The sequence below is a fragment of the Cetorhinus maximus genome, chromosome 23 (assembly GCF_964194155.1).
Source record: "Cetorhinus maximus chromosome 23, sCetMax3.hap1.1, whole genome shotgun sequence".
Classification (NCBI taxonomy): Eukaryota; Metazoa; Chordata; class Chondrichthyes; order Lamniformes; family Cetorhinidae; genus Cetorhinus; species Cetorhinus maximus.
Genome location: NC_135901.1, coordinates 939621 through 960997, shown reverse-complemented (window position 1 = coordinate 960997; position 21377 = coordinate 939621). Strand labels below are relative to the sequence as shown.

At 42.6% G+C, this 21377-nt stretch overlaps 1 protein-coding gene across 1 annotated transcript in view; it reads left to right on the top strand.

The window, feature by feature from the left end:
* The first annotated feature begins 19235 nt into the window (after positions 1–19235).
* Positions 19236–21377, top strand: part of LOC144698110 (uncharacterized) — a 436767-nt gene continuing 434625 nt past the window's right edge. The window contains exon 1 of the mRNA XM_078570037.1: positions 19236–19322. The gene's annotated coding sequence lies outside the window, so the exon portion shown is untranslated. The remainder of the gene's footprint in view (positions 19323–21377) is intronic.

The window sequence follows — 21377 nt, the reverse complement described above, 5'->3', positions numbered from 1 at the left end:
GTCCTTATTAGCTGCGAGGGATGAAGGAAAGTCTTTCCTATGGTGTACAGCCTCTTCTCCTGCTCCTACTTTCTATGTTTCTATCATTCAAAGAGCCAGCACAGGCATGGTGGACAGAATGGTTTCCATCTGTGCTGTATCATTCTATAAAACGGCGAATATTCAGTATCAGGAGATAGCGAGGGAAAGCTAGAGCAACCAGTGACTGTAGGATTGAAGCCAGGCAAAGTGAGAACCTTCAGAGGTGATAGAGAGAGGGAAACCAATGGGAAACGTTCTAAAATCTCAGGGCGTTTCCACAGGAGAGCAGATGTTTAAATCACTTTTAGAAATGGAACATAGCAGCGCACAGATTCAAGGGATTTTTAAAATTAATTTATCTCAATTGCGCAACAAAATGATTTTCTTTTCTGTGTTTGGATATTACAAAGGCGCTGCTATTACCCAGGATTCCCTGCGGGTGTGAATGTGCTCTATTCTCTCTGCAGGAGGCTAATACGCAGGCGCAGAGCTGACTTATCTGGAGCATGCGCAGTCTCACTTTGCTCGGAGCCGTGCGAATGCGGGAGGATTTTGGCGATGGGCGAGTGCGGGTGGAAGGAACACAGCCTGGAAGTGAGGGTGGGGAGGGAGATGTAAGGAAATGCAAAACCCGATGTAGGTATCAAGCCCCAAATAAAATCTTGCTGGTCCCGAGTCTACAGCTCCGAGGCGTTTCTCCGCGAACATCTTGCTTCAGCGGCAGCAGTGCGCATGCGGGATCATATTAGTGACGTAACGGGGCGGGATCATATTAGTGACGTAACGGGGCTTCAGGGTCCCAGTGGCCAGGAGAGAAAATCATTCCCTCGTTGATTTTACGCCCACTTTGTGCACAAGAGCTAATGACAGGCCCAGATTAGAGGATGGGCAATATGCTGCAGGATGCATGGGTGGATGTCTGAAGAAAAATGAGAGCATCAGAATTAGGAGCACCCATTCGGCCCATCAAGGTTGCTTCCCCTCTTAGTAATGTCATGGCTGTTTAGCCTTGAATATGTTCAATGACCAGCCTCCACTGCTCACTGGGGAAGAGAATTCAAAAGACTGACAATCCTCAGAGGGAAGGAATTTCTCCTCCTCAGTGTTAAATGGGAGATCCTTTGTTTTTAAACTGTGGCCCCTGATTCTAGATCCTTCTGTGAGGGAAAACATCTTCTCAGTGTCTATCCTGTCAAGCTACCTCGGAATCTTGCATGCTTCAATAAGATCACCTCTCATTCTTTTAAACTCCAATGAGTATAGGCACAACCTGCTCAACTTTCCCTCAGAAGATAAATATCCTCATTCCAAACCTTCTCAGAATTGCTTCCAATGCACCTATGCCCTTGTTTAAGTAATCCTGGGCAAGAGAGGGGTCCCTTGAATTGTTGTGAATTTCTATCCTAGACTGACAGTGATGGATTTTGGACACTCCTTTTCCAGCGGGTTAGAAGGGGAGGATTTACACACAGCAAACTCAAACCAAGAGAAATGTTTGTCTCTTCTGATTTTCTAACCTCGACTGTTGCTTATATCTTTTGTAATCTCCCTTTACAGGGAGTTAGAAGATTTCAAAACTGCCAGATTTTTCTCTGACTCCGGTGCTTCTGATATCTTTCCAGCTGCAGACTCCAGCAGGATATTTTAATATTGAAAACTGAAATTGTTTCAGAGGTGTGTATTATTGAACATTCATTGACAATTTAGAACTTTTAGTGCTGTGCTGTGGTTACATTGCTCTGGAGCTGGTGTGGCTCCTTTTCTGTGGATCTGAATCCATGCCCATCTATCCTTCTGTTTCACCTCTACTGTCCTCAATCCCTGCCATTGTGTAATTTCCTCTGCCTTGAGCAATGGATATCTTTTAACCATGTTTGGTGCTTTACTGCTATTCCTACCAGCTGTGTCTAAATGAGGTTTCCACTGCTGCTCATCCCCTGTCTATTCACTGCTGATTTACCAGTTTTATCTTCCCATGGTCAGGAATTGTTTTTCCTGCATTAGAGATCATTTATCTTCTTCTGAGCTTAAATTGACCATCAAATTCTGCTCCAGTTTTATTCCCCTTAATTCATTCTGCACATCCTGAAACATTAACTCTCTTTGCCTTCCTTTAGTTACTGCCTACTCTTATGAGTATTTCCAGCACTTGCTCATCATTTTTGAGATTTCCAGCAACTGCATTATTTTGTTTTTGTTTGATTGTAGGTGTTGCTCACAGAATCGAGTCTAGAAACAGAGATGAACTAATTAGGAACTGAATTGTATTGGGGTGAGTGTTTGTTCCAGAGCTTGGCCTCTGGCCTCCAGTGTTGGTCTTTTTTCATGCAGTCCAAGAATGATTACAAAACAGAAGGAGGCCATTTCACCCATTGTGCTGGCTCTTTGCAAGAGCAAATCAACCAGTCCCACTCCCCTGCCCTTTCTTCGCAGCCCAACTTTTTCTCTCCAGGTGCTTATCCAATTTTCTTTTCAAAGCCTTTGTTGCATCAGTTTGAGCTGTTGCAGAGATAGAGGAGAAGAGATACCTGGGTTTGACCCTGAGGACAATGGAACCCAGTCAGGCCCAGAAAATTCCAATGTGAAATTGTCAAAGGAGGTAGTTTCTAGGGAAATCGGGTTATTGAACAGACTCTGTACAACATAAAAACGTATTGTTTAAGAAACAAATATTTCCATGGATGTTTTTAACCTGCTTTGCAAATATATATATTTTAAAAGTTTAAATGGGATTTTGGTGTCATTTGGTGTCATTAACAAGACCAGCAGCAGATATTACCCATCCCCAGTTACCTGTGGAGGAGATGATGTTTGACCTTCTTGAACCGCTGCAGTCTGTGTGGTGAAGGTGCTGCCATAATGCTGTTAGGTCAGGAGTTACAGGTGATTCACCCAGTAATGATGAAGGAACAGTGATAAATGTCCAAATCAGCAACAACAAACTGTATTTCTATCGCATCTTTAACAAAATAAAATTTCCAAGGCATTTCACAGAAATGTTAGAAAGCAACATTTGACATCGAACCACATAAGTGGATATTAGGGCAGGTGGCGAAAGGTTGGGTTAAATAGGTTTTAAGGAGTGTCTTAAAGTAGAAAATTGAGATGGAGAGGCAGGGAGGTTTTTGGAGGAAATTCCAGAGCTCATGGCCTTGGAATCTGAAGGTGCAACCACCAAAGTGGCACAGTTAAAATCAGGAATGCTCAGGAGGTGGGAATTAGATGAATGCAGATATTGTGGAGCGTTGTGAGACTGGAGCAGATTACAGAGATAGGGAGGGGCCATGAAGGAAATTGAAAATAAGGATGAGAATTTGAGCATTTAGGTTCTTCTTAACCGGAAACCTTTGTAGGTCATCAAGCACAATGGCGATGGGTGAACAAGACTTGGTGCGAGTATGGAAGTGGAAAGCAGAGTTTTGGATGGTGGAGTTGAATCTGGGAGCCCAGCTGGGAGTCCATTAGAATAGTTAAGTCTAGAGGTGACAGAGGAATGGTTGAGAGTTTCAGCAGCAGGTGAGCTGAGACTAGGATGGAGCCGGGTGATGTTACTGAGGTGGAAATAGGCAGTCTGTCTGATGATGTGGATGCGTGTTGCAAGCTCATCTTGGGGTGAAATATTACACTGAAGTTTTGAACAGTCTGGTTCAGCTTCAGACAGTTGCCAGTGAGAAGGATGGAGTCAGTGGCTGGGAAATGGAGTTTGTAGCTCAGTCCATAGCACCCTCGCCTTTGAATCAGAGGGTTGTGGGTTCATGTCCCACTCCTGGAAAACCAAGAATTGTGATTGTACTCGAAAGAAGTTGCAATCTGTGACTGTTGGTAACTCGAAAGAGTTTCCCAGTATTTATATGCAAGAAATTTCTGTTCATCCAATACTGGATATCAGACAAGTCAGGATAGTGTGTGACTTGGAGGTGATGGTATGCACATACATATGCTTCCCTGGTCCTTCTAGGTGGTGGGAAGTTAGTGGTTTGGGAGATTTTGTTAGAGTTATGGTCAAACTGTAGGTATATAAAATCCCTCTCCTTCACCCACTGTCTTTATCACCTCTCTCTGTCTCTCCTACCATGGAGGCCAGAGTCTTGCATAGGCCCAGGCTAGTTGGAAAGTTCACTTCCCTGAAGGACATCAGTGAACCAGTTAGGTTTTTATGACAATCCAGCAGTTTTCATGGTCACTTTTTCCTAGTGCCGGCCCCACAAATTACTAGATTCATTCCGCTCAATTTCACAATCTGCCTTTGTGTTTTAGTGGGTTCTCTCTCACTCTCTTTTCTCTGTTTTAAATTAAATTTACAGGGTATTAGAAGGAGAGGATTCAGTCAGGAAACTGAAACCAAATATCACTTCAGAATCTGATGGAGTCGCCCAATTTATTGTAACCTGAATATCGTTGGATTTTGAACATGGAAGGAAAAAGCTCAGTTTGCAGCAGAGAGAAACAGTACACGTGCTCTGTGTGTGGACGAGGCTTCAGCAGATCATCTGACCTGTCGAGACATAAATGCAGCCAGAATGGGGAGAAAGAGTGGAAATGTGGGGACTGTGGGAAGGGATTCAATCACCCATCTGAACTGAAAACTCGTCTGCACAGTCACACCGGGGAGAGGCCATTCATCTGCTCCGAATGCGGGAAAGGAGACACTCATTCATGTAACCTGTTGACATACCAAAGAGTTCTCACTGATGGGAGACTATTCAGGTGCTCTCACTGTGGGACTGGTTTCAGGCATTTATTTGACCTCAGTGCACACCAGCGAACTCACACTGGGGAGAAGCCATTTATCTGCTCCGAGTGTGGAAAGGGATTCACTTGTTCATCCCACCTGCTGACACACCAGCGAGTTCACACTGGGGAGAGGCCGTTCACCTGCCTTGAGTGTGGAAAGGGATTCATTAATTCATCCAGCCTGATGGCACATTAAAGAGTTCACACCGACAAGAGACCTTTTAAATGCTTAGACTGTGGGAAGTGCTATAAAAGCTCTCAGGAGCTGATGTTCCATCAACGTGTTCATACTGATGAGAGACCGTTCAGGTGCTTTCATTGTGGAACTAGGTTCAGGCAATCATCTCAACTCAGTGTACACCAGCGCACTCATACAGGGGAAAGACCGTTCACCTGCTCTGAATGTGGGAAGGGATTCAGTCAGTCATCCACACTGCTGAGACACCAGCGAGTTCACACTAGGGAGAGTCCGTTCACCTGCTTCGAGTGTGGGAAGGGATTCACTCAGTCATCCAACCTGCTGATGCACCAGCGAGTTCACACTGGGGAGAGGCCATTCACTTGCTTTGAGTGTGGGAAGGAATTCACTCAGTCATCCCACCTGTTGACGCACCAGCGACTTCACACTGGGGAGAAACCATTCATTTGCTCCAAGTGTGGGAAGGGATTCACTCAGATGTCCCACCTTCTGAAACACCAGCGAGTTCACAAGTGATTGGATTTTGCTGCTAATCACATTCAGGACTGAACCATGTTCATTGTGGTCTGTGTCTGCTGATATTGAAGATAAAAGTAAAATAAATCATCTTTGTGTTAAATACAGTGTGCTAAGTCTTCTTAATATCTCAAACGTAAGTTAGTTACTTTTGAAGGGCTCTCCCTCTCCCCATCTCCTCTATCTTCATCTTCAACAACAAACGTGAGGAGCTCATGGAGCTTCTTTGTCACTAAGATTGAGACAATCCAATCAGCTGCCTCTGCTGCTTCCCTCCCATCCACTAGCCCACCGGGACAAACTGTCTCTAAAGTTCCCTCATATCTGAGCCCTGAACTCACATCTTTTTCCAGTTTTGCTCCTGTCTCCTGTTATGGCCTCTCAGAGCTCATCTTGTCCCTGACCTTTTACTTCTTTGGCCCTATTCTCACTAAGCTGCTGATTATTCATCTTCCCCACATTAGCTGATACTGTTAGCAGTTCTCTCTCTCTTTTGGTACTGTTTCTCTCACCTTTAAATCCACTGACATCGCCCATCCTAAAAATCAACCTTTGACCCCCATCATCTTTGCAAACTACCACTCAATCTCAACCGTCCTTTCCTCTCCAAAGTTCCTGCTCTTGGTGTCCCTCAAGGATCTATCCTTGGTCCCTCCTATTTCTTATCTACAAGCTGCCACTAGGTGACACCATCCAAAAGCACCGTGTTAGTTTTCACATGTACACTGACAATGCCCAGCTCTACCTCAGCACCATCCCTCTCCATTCCGCTACTGTAGCTAAATTATCAATCTGCTTATCCGACACCCAGTACTGGATGAGCAGAAATTTCCTTCGGTTAAAAATTGGGAAGACCAAAACCATTCGGTCACCACTATAAATACTGTTCCTTAATTACTGAGTCCATCCCGCTCCCTGGGAACTGTCTGAGGTTGAACCACACTGTTCACAATCTTGGTTCAGATTTGACCCCAAGATGAGCTTCTGACCACATATCCACACCATCACTAATACCAGATAGTTCAATCTCCATAATGCTACCTGTCTTCACCCCACCTCATTTACTTGCTGCTGCAACTGTTAGGAAGTAGAGGTAGTTTAAGTAAGATATATTTGTATTTGTGGATGTTAGGAATGAGTTTTAGCTTTATGTTTAAATTTGTTTTGTATTTCTGTATTTGTGTGTTAAGAAAGGGGGAGCTAGAGTTTCAGTTTCACTTTAAAAGATGCCTGCATTTCAATTAGGTTTCATAGCTCTTGAAGGGGAGCCAAACACAAGGTAGAAAAAATCTGCTGTTGTCTGCCAAAAGGAGGCCCACATAGAGAGACACAGAGAGACCGAAAGCAGTTTGAATTCAGTTGAAGCCAGGTGCCAGGAGCAGCTGGACACAGGAGTGGGAACTGCAGGAGCAAGTTCCAAAAACTGAAGAAGAAAATCAGCAAAACCAAGCAGTGGAACTGGAAAGGTACCAGAGGGCAGTTAAGTCAAGAACAAGGATAGGAACCTGGAAGTGGAAGCAAGGGGCAGAGAGGAGGGCTCCGAGCTTAAAAGGGAGAAAGCTGAAGGAAGCAGGCTTAAAGCAAAATAGGCTTGCGAGAAGTAAGAAGATCCAAGGAGACAGCTGGCCTGTAACTCTTTACTCTGGGCACATGAGCAGCGGTGTTGTGTTGGCACAGCTGAGTTAGAGAGAGAATGCGTGGAAGGAAGCTTGAATGCACGTGGTGATCTGGGGAGAGGAACATCAGATGGAGAGTTTGAAACCCTGGAGGTGGACCTTTGTGGAAGGTGTCTGAGCGAAAGCATCATTTGGGACAAGATACAAAGAAAGGTCCAAGGAATCCTCAGGAAAGGTTGCATCAGAAAAGGAAATGGTTGTTAAAACTGTAGCAGTAGTCCAGGTGAAACGTGTGCCCTTAGAACCCACAGGAAAGGGGGGTATGGTTCAGGGTAGTCCAGAGAATTCTTCTTTGATTACTGCTGAAGGAAGGCAGGCTATTAGAGGTTCTGGATGTTTAGTCTGGAAGGGAGAAGTGTTCCATTACTCCTCCAGCAAAATAAGTAAATAGTCAAAATTTTTAGAGACACTGGAGCAGATCAGCCATTGATGGTGGCTGATGATACAATTTGTGTTCCAGGCAGTTTTATGAAGGAAGAAGTATCAATACGAGGTATTAATGGAATTTATTAACCTGTTTCTTTGTGTAAAGTCAACTTGTAAAGTCACTTTGTAAATGGAATTGTTACGGTGGGAATTATTCCTAAATCATCTATTGAGGGGGTAGGTTTTGTTCTGGGTAATGATTTGGCTAGTGGAGACAGTGATGTGGTGATAACTGTACTGCAGCAGGCAGCAGGTAGTTGATCATGCTGATCTTAACAAATTTCAGAAAATTACTGTGGCCAGAAATGAAGCAAACATTGAAGGAAAACCTTATTAATGCAGGAAACCAACTTTCACGTACAAGAGAGGAGTTGGCTAATGAAAAATGAGAATTAGTGAGAACAATTGAGAATCAGCCATGGAGAGTAGGGCATTTGACGGAGGACTTGAAATACCTAAATGATTTATTTGTAGAAGCAAATTTAACAAAGTTCAATCTTCAGTTAAAACTTGATGAGCTTCACGCATCAGAAGTTGTTATGAAGTATCGTGGAAAATGCCTTCAACAAGAAAAGGAATTGTTGGTAAAACAGAATAATTGGTTGAATGCAGAATTTAAAGCCAAAACTAACGAACGGTTAGAGCTTCATCAGGAAAAGAATAATGAGGTCCTCGAACTTCAATGCAAACTGGAGGAAATGAAGGAGAAAGTGTGTGGTATGGAGTGTCACCGTTCTGAAGTTGTTCTGTGAGTAAACATTTATTGCTGAATTGTGGTCCAATTGAGCAAAAAAACTGATCCAAGTAACATGTATCAACTTCAGTAATGGGCTGTGCAGAAAAAACTGAAGTGCCTACAGAATTGGAAACTAAGAAGCATCAACAAAAAGGCCTGAAAATGCAAAATTACCCTTTCAGTTCATTCACTAGAGACACTGATTTACAGGTGCTTGTCAGTGCTAATATACAAGATACAGAAGTTGGAATTCAGGCAATTCAACAGTTTGCAAATGACCATTCAAAGCCTGCTGAGTGAGCACTGGCATGATATGGTTCATGGATTGTGCAAAAGAGTTGAAGAGTTAGAACAAACAATGAAATTGCAAAGGGAGAAAACAATTGATGCTGCTGAAAGAGAAGTGGAGAAGACCTGTTTAAAATGGGATTGGGAGAAACAAGATCATTAAAAAATTAAAGATTAAACCAAGCAGGAGTAGGAAACCCGTTTGTGTAAACATAAAAGGCATCTCAACACCATCCATGAAATGATGAAAAGAGGTTTTGATCAAAGAAGAAATGAGATGTTAATGTGCAAAACTGGCATTTTGACTTTGCTAAATCGAAATGAGAATTTATCACATGTGAGTTCGGAAAATGAGCTTGAGGATGGAATTGCACCTGGAATAAGAGAAAAAAGAACCACAGGGGTTGAGTTATGATAATGTTATGGTGGACAAATTCTGCCAGTTTTGTTACATTTATAGACTTTGTTTTGCTTAAATTTTTGTAGTTGTACAACATAACACGTGTAGTTGTGCAAATAGATGGTAGATTTATTAATATAGTATGTAATAAGCTATTGTTAGAGGTTTATGATGTTAAGTTTGTGTTTGGCGGATGTAAGGCCATTGTAAAAACACATTCACTGTTGTGAAACTTTCTTTCTTTCAAAGGATAAAGTGTTATGAACTGTAGATAGTTTAAGTAAGTTGTATTTGTATTTGCAGGTGTTTTATTAGTTTTATCTTTAAGTTTAAGTTTGATTTCTATTTCTGTATTTGTGTGTTAAGAAAGGGTGGAGCTTGAGTTTCAGTTTCACTTTAAAAGATGCCTGCATTTTAATTAGGTTTTACGACTCTTGAAGGGGAGTTAAACAAACACAAGGTAGAAAAAACTGTGCTGTTGTCTAGCAACAGGGGGCTCAGACAGAGAGACACGGAGAAATTGAAAGCAGTTTGAGTTCAGTTTGAGTCAGGTGACGGGAGAAGCTGGACACAGGAGGTGGAAAACTCAAGAGCAGGTTCCAAAAACTAAAGAAGAAAGCCCCAAAAACCAGGGAGTGGAACAGGAAAGGTCCCAAGAGGATAGTTAAGTCTAAGGACAAGGACATGAATCTGGAAAAGATCCTGTTCAGTGCAAGTGAAAGCAAGGAGCAGGAAGGAAGACTCCAAGCTAAAAGGGGAGAAAGCTGCAGGAAGCAGACTTAAAGCAAAATAGGCTTGCAAGAAGACAGACGATCCAAGTAGACAGTTGAATGTCTGTAACTCTTCACCATGGCATGTGAAGCAGTGGTGTTCTGTTGGCATTGCTGAACCAGAGAGAGAGTGTGTGGAAGAAGGCTTGAATGCACGTGGCGATCCAGGGGATAGGGACATCAGATGGAGAGTTTGAAACCCTGGAGGTGGACCCTTGTGGATGGCATCTGAGAAAACGTGTCATTTGGGAGAAGATTCCATGCAGGTTTCTTGAGAGTGGAGATTATAAACCCTCATGTCAAAGATTGGGTTCATTGAGACCGGTTGGCTCATGGTGTGATAAGTGTCTGGGGAAGGGGGATTTGATGAAAGATCCATTGCATCTGTTTGGGGTGGCATCTGTCACTTGGTTTCAGAGTGTGGTGTGTCTGACCACAAGTTGCCTATTGGTTTACATGGAATGTGTACTAACTGTGAACATTACAGTATAAGATAGCTTTTGTTACTTGTGTCATCCTTACAAATCTGTATATATCTGTAAATATATAGTTGTGGGTGAAGGAGTATTTTAATATTGTTAATCTTTTCTTGTTTAATAAATGCTTTATTCTTTTATTCAAAGTTCATCAGATGACTCCTGTGACTCAGTTCAATCGCTGCCCTCCTCGTTTCTAAACAAAAAATAAAAGTTAGGATCTATCAAGACGTGTTCCACCCTAATATATGACTTGCCCAGTAGTAACATCAGCTGGGACCATAATATAACTCAATTTCTCTCTCCATATATGCTGGGCCTGCTGAGTATTTGCAGAATTTTCTGTTTTAATTCAGATTCCCAGCATTAACTGAATTTTGCTGTAAGCTTCATTCCCTGACTGAGAGTCTTGTCTCATAATCCCTCTTCGCTTCTCTTATTTGCTTCTTCACCTCCTCTGAACCTTATGTATTCTGTTTGGTTCTCAGTTGTATTTTCCACCTGACACCTGTGATAATCACACTTTTTCCTTTTTAATCTTAATTTCGATCTCATTTTTCGTCCAGGGAGATCTGTATTTGTTTGCCCTACCTTTCCCTTTTGAGGGGATATAGCTTGACTGCCCGAACCAATTCTTCTTTGAAGGTAGCCCATTGCTCTGTTGCAGTTTTTCCTGCCAACCTTTGGTCCCTGTATATCCGGTCCAGCTCCCTTCTTGTCCCATTGAAGTCGGCTCTCCCCAGTTAATTATCCTTACTCTGGATTGACTATTGTCCATTATATCTTTGTCAATCTCTCCTTAGCCCCCACCTATCGCTGACCTTCTATCCAGCTTCACGTTCTCCACCCCCTTGAACAGTATAAATTTCATCAAATTTCTACTTCTCCTTAGCTCTGAAAAAGAACCATATGGACTCGAAATGTTAACTCTGTTTCCCTCTCCACAGTTGCTGTCAGACCTGCTGAGGTTTTCCAGCATTTCATGTTTTTATTTCGGATTTCCAGCACCCACAGTATTTTGCTTTGGTGCCCATTGTCCTTTTCTACAGTCATCCTGAACCTTATGATACAATGATCCCTGTCTCCTAAATGTTCCCCCACTGACACCTGATCTACTTCGCCCACCTCATTTCCAAGAACGAGGTCTGGAAGTGCCTCCTTTCTTGTTGGATTGGACACATACTGCTGTAGAAAGTTCTCCTGAAAACACACTAGGAACTCTTTCCCATCTCCGCTGTTTACACTACCACTATCCCAGTCAATATTGAGGTAATTAAAGTCCTCATTATAATTACTCTATGATTTTTGCACCTATCTGTAATTTTCCTGCAGATCTGTTCCTCTACATTCATCCCACTAGTTGGTGGTCTATAGACTACACCGAGCAATGTAATTGCACCCTTTTTGTTCCTTAGCTCTAGCCAAATTGATTCTGCCCTTGAACCCTCTGGGGCATCCTCTTTCTCCAGCACTGCAATGCTCTCCTTAACCAATACAGCTGCAACAACTTTTATTTATATAGCACCTTTAACACAGCAAAACGTCCCACAGGAGCATTATATAACAAAGCATGACACTGGCCCACATTAGAAGATATTGGATCAGATGACCAAAAGCTTGACCAAAGAGGTAAGTTTCTCAGGAGTGTCTAAAAGGAGAAGAATGAGGTAGAGAGTGAGGTAGAGAGACGGAGAGATGATTGGAGGGAATTCCAGAGCTTGGAGCTTGCGCAACTGAAACCACAGTCACTAATAGTGGTGCAATTGTGATGAGGAATGAGGCCAGAATTAGTGCAGCGCAGATATCCCAGAGGGTTTTGAGATTCTGGGCGATTAGAGATAGGGATGAGCAAGTTTATGGAGGCATTTGAAAACAAGGAGGAGAATTTTAACTAAAGATAATGCTTGACCAGGAGCCAATGTATGTTAGCAAGCACAGAGATGATAGGGAAATGGGACTTGCTGCGAATTTAGATACAGGCAGCAGTTTTGAATGACCTCAATCTTATGGAGGGTAAAATGTCCACTTACATCCCAGAACTGATGTCCTGGTGGATCGGCACAGCGCTGTTTCCATGATCAATATTGATCCTTTTTAAGGTGCCATTCTCAGAACTACACACAACGCTTCAGTAAAATCTGCCCCATTCCCACTCATATTCTGCCTTGCACCAACATCTCCACAGCCAATGCATTGCAACCTATCGCAGCCCTCCTTTTTATTTCTTTCACTTCCCAGCTCAGCATCTGTATTTGTTCTTGACCTGAAGCAGGTGTGACATTTCCATTTCTGATGCGAAACTTCAACTCACTCCACTGATTCTGAAAAAGCTGTTGTGTTTTTTGTTTTCAATCAGGAATTAAAGCATATCTTTTTAGGAGCAATAAATCTTTATTCCCTGACTGACAATCGAGCCTAGGTTATGGTGCTGAGAGTGGAGAACCCTATCCACTAGACCATCATGGAAAATGCCCTGAAATAGAATTTATCGAGGTTACTTCTGCCATTGTTTTTTCATTCCAGACCACTTTCAACAGAGACCTCCTACAAAATGACATGTTCAAATAGAACACAAATTACTTCTTCAGACAATTAAAATAACCTTTGCTATTGGCTGGAATATGAAATCGACAGTGTGGCGAAATAGTACCAGAAGCTGTAGAAATGCAAATTTCCACATCCAAAACCCACCAACCTAATCATTGCAGCTCCTGTGAAACTTACAAGGTAATGCATGGCAGACTTTCACCATGAAAAGTATTTGACTGACATCAAATTCTTCCACTTTCATGTTACACCTTTTAACTCCCACTCTCCATCTCAGACATTTCCAGTTCTATCTAATATCATCCACGTGGAATTTTAACTCTGCCCATCATTTCACTGATTTCGCCAACTTGCTATGTATTTTATGTTATGATAAAGCCAGTAATTCGTGCTCTAATAAAAACAGAGGGCACTAAAGTTATCGACAGGTCTGTTCGCATCTGTGGAGACAGAAACAGAGTTAATGTTTGTGTCGAAAATGATTCTTTTTTAAATCTGTAATAGAAGCAAAATGCTGCAGATGCTGGAAATCTGACAAAAGAAACAGAAAATGCTGGAAAAACTCAGAAGGTTTGGCAGCACCTGTGGAGACAGGGACGTGGTTAAAGTTTCGAGTCCATGTGACTCTTCTTAGAACTAGGAATGTGATGGTTTTAATGCTGTTGCAGGGGTGAGGGAGGGAGCAGGTGGAGCAAAATGAAAGGTCAGGCATATGTTGGAGGCCAGGAGAGAATAAATGACAAAGATGTCATGGAACACAAGACAAAGGGAATGATAATGATAGTATTCATGACTAAAGCAGGTGTTGATCGCAGAATAAATGTCAGCACTGTCTGAAAGCAAAGTAGCTGAATGTGCTAATTGCACTAAAAGCTCTGGAATTTGCGGCCCCGTCATGGCGGGACCTGATGATCCTGGCGGCGAGCGGGGCCGGAAAATCCCGCCCAAAGGGACAGCTCTGTCTGAGAACAAGATACAGACTGACTCTTGGGCGGGGGGATGGTGGTGGGTGGAAAAATACAACATGGAGGACAGAGTTCATGGTGTGAATTTGTTGAACTTAATGCTGAGCCCACAAGGCTGTAAAATGCCTAATCAGATGATCAGGTGCTGTTACTCCAGCTTGCACTGGGCTTCACTGGAACATTGTAGAGGGCAGAAGACAGAAATGTGAACATGAAAGCGAGATGGTGAATTGAAATGTCAAATGACAGGCCGGTCTGGGTCATGCTTGTGGACTGTGTGAAGGTGTTCCCCAAAGCAGGCAGCCAGTCTGCGTTTAGTCTCCTCAACGTAGAGGAGACCACATTGGGAGCAGCGAATACAGTACACAGAATTGAAAGAAATGCAAATAAATCTCTGCTTCACCTGGAAGGAGTGTTTGGGCCCTTGAACAGTGAGGAAGGAGGAGGTAAAGGAGCAGGTGTTACATCTCCTGCGATTGTATGGGAAGGTGCCGTGGGAAGGGGATGAGGTGTTGGGGATGATAGATTTTTTTTGAATCAGTAATTAGTTTCTGGTTGTGATATTTTGCACAACAGCAAGACCGGGAATCAGATCTGGGTGATGAGAGCACCGAATCCTAACCATCAGGTCACAGGGTGTTTGTGTAACATCTTGTTTAGCGAATTCAGCTGTTAACCCAAACATTGGTGGTTTGACACTATCTAGGGCCAAGTAGGTTCTCTCTATTCCTGCTTCTACTTATATTACCGACACAGTTCTGCTTTGAGTCCTTTGGCTACGAGGAAATGTCCAGACTTTGCCAGCCCTGCTGTTATCCAGTAAGTTCCCAGGCAAATAGTTTTACGAATATTTATTTCAAAGAAAATGAGATAAGTTAGATCAAACATGTGCCTCACATCCAAACCTTTAGAAATATTGGGTTGAAAGCAACAAATAGAAATTTATTCTGTGATTGCACATATAGAACTGGTACGCACCATCGCACTGAGTGAATCCACTGTTTGTTGACATGTTGCTCAGTGAAAATTTCAAACATTCTCGACTTTGTGACATACGAGCACTGAGTTAGTAAACAGCCTGGACTCAAAGAACATGTAAAAATACGAACTAGGAACAGAAGTAGGCCACTCGACCCATCAAGCCTGTTCCACCATTCAATAAGACCATGGCTGATCTGATGGTAACCTCCTTCCTACACCCAATAACCTTTCACCCCCTTGTTAACCAAAAATCTAGCTCTGCCTTTAAAATATTCAAGGACTCTGCTTCCAATGCCTTTGGAGGAAAGAAGTTACAAACACTCCTGGCTCTCTGAGAGAGAAAAAATCCTCCTCATTCTTGTCTTAAATGAGCGACCCCTTATTTTTAAACAGTGACCCCCCAGTTCTAGATTATCCCACAAGAGGAAACTTCCTCTCCACACCCACCTTTTCAAGACCCCTCAGGATCTTAAAGGTTTTGATCAAGTCACCTCTTACTGTTCGAAACTCCAGTGGATACAAGCCTAATCTGTCCCACTTACAATGCATAACTATGTCGGTAATATATGTAGGAATAGAGAGAATCTGCTTGGGCAACCCACCCATTCCTGATATTAGTCTCGTAAACCTTCTCTGAACTACTAACTTTACTACTCTAACTTTGCATCTTTCCTTAAAGAAGGAGACCACTACTGCACATGTGGTCTCACCAGTGTGCAGTACAACTGAAGCATAACCTCCCTGCTTTTTTCAGTTCGTCACATAACTAATCATTTTACCAATTTTTTAATCAAACACCTTCACCTATTATGAAATTATGCTTTATCTGCTATCTTTGTTGCCCAAATCTCTTTAAAGCCAATCTGTTTTCTTCCCCACAGCTAACATCAGCAGAAGCTAAATTCAACTGGAGGTCCAGCAAGGATTAAACTCATGATCCCCGGTTTACAAGGCCAGTGCGCTAATCACTCTGCTACAGAGCCAACTGCTGAAAGAATACAGAAAGATCAATCTCCTCTTGCAACTTTTAAACTGACTGTTATTCTCTGTGCCATTTCCATGAAGATACATAACGAAAGTGAGTCAAAGTTGCGATGGTAAAAATGCGTTTCCCCGCTCAGGGAACTGAACCACATTGACACAAGGTGAGAAACACACACAGACATAGACACCAAGAGTGACAGAGGTGCCAGGGAAGACAAACATCCAGAAAGTATGAATGTCACCAAATTGGCTCCATTTTTGTTCCATTTCCACCTGCAACTTTGGTGAATGCTTGCAGATGAAGGGAAATGAAAAATACACAGGAGCATTTGGAAAACCTTTTCGTCCATTTAATAGATAATTAATTCGATAAATCATTCTTAAATCAGGAGCAGTGAGAAATGTAGTCTGGCAGGATGTGAACTTGTATCAGAAAACTCTAAAGAATTTCAAACCCAATTACCTTAACCGCTCAGCTCTGTACACACGCGTCATGTACCTTTTAATGTTCTGTACCTAAGAGCATACAATGGTTACAGCAGCGAATGAAGAAATGCAGCCCCACCTATTTCTGGCTGTCCTGCAATTTCTGCTGCCTCTCCTCGATCTTTCCACCAGAATGGAGCACTGCACACGCCCTGGACACACATGGAAGAATTTGGCTAAACTGACTGAAAAGATGAACCGTCCGAAACTCCTGCAGCGGTGGGATTCAAACCCATGTCTCCATAGAGACTGGAGCCTTAGACCGCTCGGCCACACTACCCCTTTCCTATAATGGCATCTGTTCAAGGTTATACAAAAAGGGGAATTGGATTGTATATAGTGACTGAGAAAAATGAGGACATGCTTTGTCTGATTAAACTTCTTTGGAAAGTTCGGTATGAAATCAGCTGCATAAATACTTTTTTTTTGTTCAAAAACTATAGAAGAATCTCGAGTCCAACTCTTCATGTCATTGAGTCAGGGAGACTTTGTTAATGATCACACAGTGCGCATGGACACTGCAGAAACTCCTGCACCTCTTTCAATATTGCTTCCCTTCACACCGAGTTTTCAAAAGGGAATTGGACAATGACTTGAAAGGGAGAAAAATCAGGGTAATTGAAAAAGAGAAGGAAATTGGGACTGATCAGAAAGCTCATTGCAAAAACTGACATAAACACGATGGGCCAAATTGTCTCCTAATGTGCTATGTAATTTTATGATGACATTGCTAAATCAGTCTGATTCCAGCATTACTGATTATAGCAGCTGAATTTCTTTCTTCAAATCAAAGACCCAAAGTGCTGCTTCATGACCACACAGGTCAACACTGTGGACAGGTCCATCGGGTTTCGGCAGCGCAGTGTTTCTGTGCTGTAGTGGTTATCATGTTCACCAACATGCAAAAGGGCCCCGGTTTGAAATTGAGCAGAAATATTATCAAAACATTTACATTTAAATTTGAAGAGAAGTTCGATAATTCACTTGTGTTGTTAAATATTATGTCTTACAGCCATGTGACAACCACAACTCCCTTTTCCCATCTTTGATCAAATTACTTTGCTATCTTTAATTAACAAAATTCGACCGATTCATGTCTTGAAAAATTCATTTGACCCCCCAGCATCCACAGCTTTTTGGGGAGGTTGGTCCTGATTTCCATCACCTCTGTCTGAACACGTTGTTCCTGATTTCACACCAGGTTTTATTATTTTGATTCTGTCTCCTTGTTCTCAATTCCCCAGCAGAGCAAATAGTTTCCCTGTATCTACTCTCACAAGCACATTGATCATTTTAAAAATTGGCATCATATCAACCCTGAAACTTCAATATTTAATTAAATGCAAACTAATTTTCTGCAGCCTGCTCACCTTGTAGTGCAGCAGCATTGACCTTAATGACCTGGAGGAGCTTTCTCCCAATTGTTCAGAATGGCGACAACTTTTCCATCAAGCTGCATCACACTTTGAGTCACAACATGTTAATGATGAGGCAGAGCAGCAGCAGAGAAGGAAAGAAATGGAAGCAAGTGCTGCGCTCCAGATCCCAATACTTCATGGATGTCCTGCCCCATGAGCCAAAAGATCTGCAGGCCAAGAATCAGTCTGTTCAGTCAAAAGAAGACCAATGGCAGAAATTCACCACGCTGAATAGATGTCATCCTTGAATTGAGAGGCTGCTGACGAAGTATTAAACAATGACTGAATAACTAACACAGGCACCAGGGCACTGAGAGAATACATGCAGATGAACAGGTTGTTTAACTGAATTCTGACCATAGAAAGCTCATTCCAGTGAACCCAGACTGAACATGAAGATGAGGCAGAAACAGAAGCAGACATGATAGCCCAAGATTAAACATAATACAAACTGAATTAGAATGACCATTGGAGCAGCTTTATTAGATTCACAATAACTAAGCATAATAAACAGAGACCTTTCATTTTAGGATAATGAAAATACTGGACAAAGTTAGGAATAGTTTGATTCTAAGGGAATGAGGAGAGGCTTGGTAGAGGATACACAAGGGTGTGGCTTCTGCAGCTTACTGTAGTTGTGCACTCTCACAAGGAAGTAGGTGGTTAGATGATGTAAGTGTCACCATTAAGCTGCAAACATAAAATCAAGACTTTATTTAAACAATGAAGTGTATTTAGAAATGAAGAGGCCCTGTCAGTTCAATGGAACTTGAGGGGTTTAGGGTTGTTGATAAAAATGAAACATTCCCGCCTCTGAGCCAGAAACCCCTCTGCAGACAGTCCTAGCGAGTGGAGACGGCTCTCCAGCTCATTCTGGGTTGACATCAGGATAGGTGTGTCCGGCGGGTCTGGCTGAACACTCCCATTATGAGTTGTGGGAGCTCATTAAACTCTCTGCTGAAGCCGGATCAACAAATCGGCTGGAATTAAATGGTTCCAGACACGGAAGGAGGGTGAAGCAGCCTGTGAATTCTTCCACTAATTCACACTGTTCTCCAAGGGATGAGTTCAAAGAGAAACAATCGCTACACTGTGTAGTTTCCAGAAATAATCCCTGCTCTCTGTCCTGAATGAATCCATTTCACTAACAAATGTTGAAATGTTTGCTCCACATCCACAGGGTTTCATCTGTTTAAAGCCACAAACAGAAAGACCCAGTTTTCTCCTGGAGTTTGAGACAAATCAGCTTTCAAAATGATGCCGAGTTTCAGCCAATGAGGGAGATCCGGGCTCAGCCCCGCCCCTCATTCACTCCGATTGGTTGGAGGGCCAGCCACTTCTGATGGATCCTCCAGTCCCGCCCCGTCTTCCTATTGGTCCCAAGTTGCCGTCAATCACACCCCGGGCAATGTGATCTGAGCATGCGCGGGCGATGGCGACGGACGGGAAGAGAGCTCGAGCGAGCGGGTTTAAAATGGAGGTTTTTACAATGACCGAGTGTGAATCCAGATCCCAAAATAAAACCGGCAACATTTTCCATGTAAGACGCGACTAGAAAGCGTGAAAATTCTCCCCGATTCCCTGGTTTTTGGTTTCTCCCGCTCGGGTCTGACTTTGGGGTGAGTTCGGCGAGGCCTCAGCGCATGCGCAATGTCAGCTCGTTCAGGAAGAGTCTCTAAATGGAGAGAAAGTGATAAATGTTAGGGAGCGTCTCTAAAAATGGTGATTGTCAGGAAATGTCTGCAAATGAAGGAAATGATGACTGAGCATGGAGTGCTTAAAAAGGAAGGGGACATGCTGATGAACAGGGAATGCCTGTAAAGAATCGTTGAGTCCTAGAATTGTACAGCACAGTTACCTGTGGAGATGATGATGTTTAATCTTGAATTTTTGCAGTCCGAGTGGTGAAGGTGCTCCCATAATGTTGTGAGATAAGGAGTTGCAGGATTTTCACTCAGTGATGATGAAGGAACAGTGACATGTGTCTAAGTCAACAACAACAATGTGTATTTATATTGTTCCAGCCAGGATTTTGTTAGGATAGTTAAATCTAAAGGTAACAAAGGAATAGATGAGGGTTTCAACAGCAGAAGATCTGAGACAAGGATGGAGTTGGACGATGTCACTGAGGTGGAAATGGGTGGTCATGGTGATGATAAAGGGGAGCCTGTAGACATACTATACTTGGATTTCCAGAAGGCATTTGATAAGGTGCCACATCAAAGGTTATTGCGGAAAATAAAAGCTCCTGGTGTAGTGGGCAACATATTAGCATGGAAAGAAGATTGGCTGGATGGCAGAAAACAGAGAGTGTGCAGAAATGGGTGTTTTTCTGATTCAAAAACAGAATTACCTGGAAAAACTCAGCAGGTCTGGCAGCCATATGAACACGCTCGACCTCATCCTTGTTTTTCTGATTGTCACAATGTGATGAACATTTTACAATTTATATCAATAACTTAGATGAGGGCAGCGAAGTCATGGGAGCTAAATTTGCTGATGACACAAAGATAGGTAGGAAAGCATGTTGTGAAAATGACATGAGAAGATTGCAGACGCATATAGATAGGTTGAGTGGGCGGGCAAAGATCTGGCAAATGGAGTATAATGTGGGAAAATGTGAAGTTCACTTTGGAAGGAAGAATAAAAAAGCAGAGTATTACTTAAATGGAGAATGACTGCAGAATTCTGAGGTGCTGAGGGATCTAGGTGTTCTAGTGCATAAGTCACAAAAAGTTATTATACAAGTACAGCAAGTAATTTAGAAGGCTAATGGAATGTTTTTCTTTATTACAAGAGGAATTGAACATAAGAGTAAGGATGTTATGCAAGGCATTGGTGTGACCACATCTCAAATACTGTGCGCAGTTTTTGGTCTCCTTATTTAAGGAAGGATATAAATGCATTGGAGGCGGTTCAAAGGAGGTTTACTAGATTGATACCTGGAATGAGTGCGTTGTCTTATGAGGAAAGGTTGGTCAGGCTGGGCTTGATTCCACTGGAGATTAGAAGAATGAGGGGTGACTTGATTGAAGTATATATGATCCTGAATGGTCTTGACAAGGTGGACGTGCAAAAGATATTTCCTCTTGTTGGTGAATCCAGAACTTGGGACATTGTTTGAAAATTAGGAGTCGACCTTTTCGTCAAAGATGAAGAGAATTTTTTTCTCTGAGGGTTGTGCGACTCTGGAACTCTCTGCCTTAGAAGTCGGTGGTAGCAGCTTCATTAAATACTTCTAAGGCAGAGGTAGATAGACCTTTGGCCTGTCCGCAAGCATGACGCAGACCTCCCTGTCGCTTGCCATTTCAACACACCACCCTGCTCTCATACCCACATGTCCGTCCTTGGCCTGCTGCAATGTTCCAGTGAAGCTCAACGCAAACTGGAGGAACAGCACCTCATCTTCCAACTAGGCACTTTACAGTCTTCCGGACTTAATATTGAGTTCAACAACTTCAGATCATGAACTTTCTCCTCCATCCCCACCCCCTTTCCGATCCCCACTTTTCCAATACTTTATAATTATTTTACAGCTATATTTTTTTCTTTTCCCTCCTATTTTTAGATTTATTTCAATCTATTGTTTCATCTCCACCTTTTAGCCCATTTCAATTCCTTCCCCCCACCCCACCCGCACTAGGGCCATCTGCCACTAGCTTGTCCTGCTTGCTTCTCTTAATGTCCCCATTAGCACATTCTTTAGATAATATCACCACCGTCAACACCCCTTTGTCCTTTTGTCTATGACATC